Source organism: Leucoraja erinacea, chromosome 38, assembly GCF_028641065.1.
Source record: "Leucoraja erinacea ecotype New England chromosome 38, Leri_hhj_1, whole genome shotgun sequence".
Lineage (NCBI taxonomy): Eukaryota > Metazoa > Chordata > Chondrichthyes > Rajiformes > Rajidae > Leucoraja > Leucoraja erinaceus.
Window position 1 is genome coordinate 2190788 of NC_073414.1, and position 1753 is coordinate 2192540.

Below are 1753 nucleotides of genomic sequence, written 5' to 3' on the forward strand. Positions count from 1 at the left end.
TGGACTCCCCAACATCAGGAACATGTTTCCTGCCTCTAGCGTGTCCAAACCCTTAATAATCTTATATGTTTCAATGAGATCCAATCTCATCCTTCTAAATTCCAGAGTATTCGATCCTGACAACGGGTGCTGTCCATACAGTGTTTGTATGTTCTCCCTGTGACCGCGTGGGTTTTCTCCGGGCACCCCGATTTCCTCCCACACTCCAAAGACATGCAAGTTTGTAGGTTAATTGGCTTCTGTAAATTGTAAATTGTCCTTCGTGTGTAGGATAGTATTCGTGTACGGAGTGGTCACTGGTCGGCATTAACCCGGTGGGCCGAATTCCATACCGTATCTCTAAAGTAAAGTCTAAAGCTGCAGATGTTGATAATCTGAAATAAGAATACAAGGGGTAGCATGGTTGCGCAGTAGTAGAGATGCTGCCTCACAGCGCCAGAGACCTGGGTTCAATTCTGACTCTGGGTGCTGCCTGTACGGAGTTTGCACGTTCTCCCCATGACCACGTGGGTTTTCTCTGGATGCTCCGGTTTCCTCCCACACTCCAAAGACGTGTAGGTTTGTAGGTAAATTAGCTTGATTTAAAAAAATGTAAATGTCCAAGTTGGCGATAGATATGCAGAGTACTGCCCTGCCGACTACAGAATTCAGAAGGTAGACAAAAGTGCTGGTGAAACTCAGCGGGTGAGGCAGCATCTATGGAGCAAAGGAATAGGTGACGTTTCAGGTCGACAGACTACAAGACCTACACCAAACCCAAACCAATTAGGAGCAGACGAGGGCATTCGATCCAATTTGTGATCCCAGCTACAAGGACAGAAGTGTACAGCAATTCGTTCTTCCCCCGCACAATTAAAGCATGGAATAATCTCCACCCAACTATAGTTACCCAACCAGATGCAACTAAATATAAAGTAGCTCTTTCTTCCCCATAACCCTATCTGGTTTAAGCCCTCCCTTCACCACCTCCAGTTTAAATTCCATTCGGAATATTTTGGAGGACCAAGAAGGAAATAGGCAACGTCAGCCATGATCATATTGAATGGCGGTGCAGGCTCGAAGGGCCGAATGGCCTACTCCTGCACCTAATTTCTATGTTTCTATGTTTCGGGCTGAAATCCTTCTTCAGACTGATGACAAAATTCAGAAAGTTCAGAAGATCCACTCCGGGTTTTGATTGCTGCCGGCCGCGTCGGCGAGTGAGTGCAATCCGGATCCGGGATTTGCAGCCGACCGCGCGTTACGTCACTGGCCGCGGGGGAATCCCCCGTGTGGGCCAATCGGCGCGCGGCGCGGCCGGGGATTTCCAAGCAGTGTAGCAAAGAGACGGCGGCGGCTGCTGCTGATACAGATACACCCCGACCCTGATACACCGACACCCGGCGCTGATACAGATACACCCCGACCCTGATACACCGACACCCGGCGCTGATACACCGACACCCGGCGCTGATACACCGACACCCGGCGCTGATACACACCCTGATACGCTGATACACCACCCCACCGACACCGACACCCCGCTGATACACCCCCACCCTGATACACCCCCACCCTTGATACTTGATACACAACACCGACACCCGACGCTGATACACCCCCACCTTGATACACCGACACCCGGATACACCCCGACCCTGATACACCGACACCCGGCGCTGATACAGATACACCCCCACCTTGTTACACCGACACCCGGCGCTGATACACCCCCACCTTGTTACACCCCCACCTTGATACACACCCCCACCTT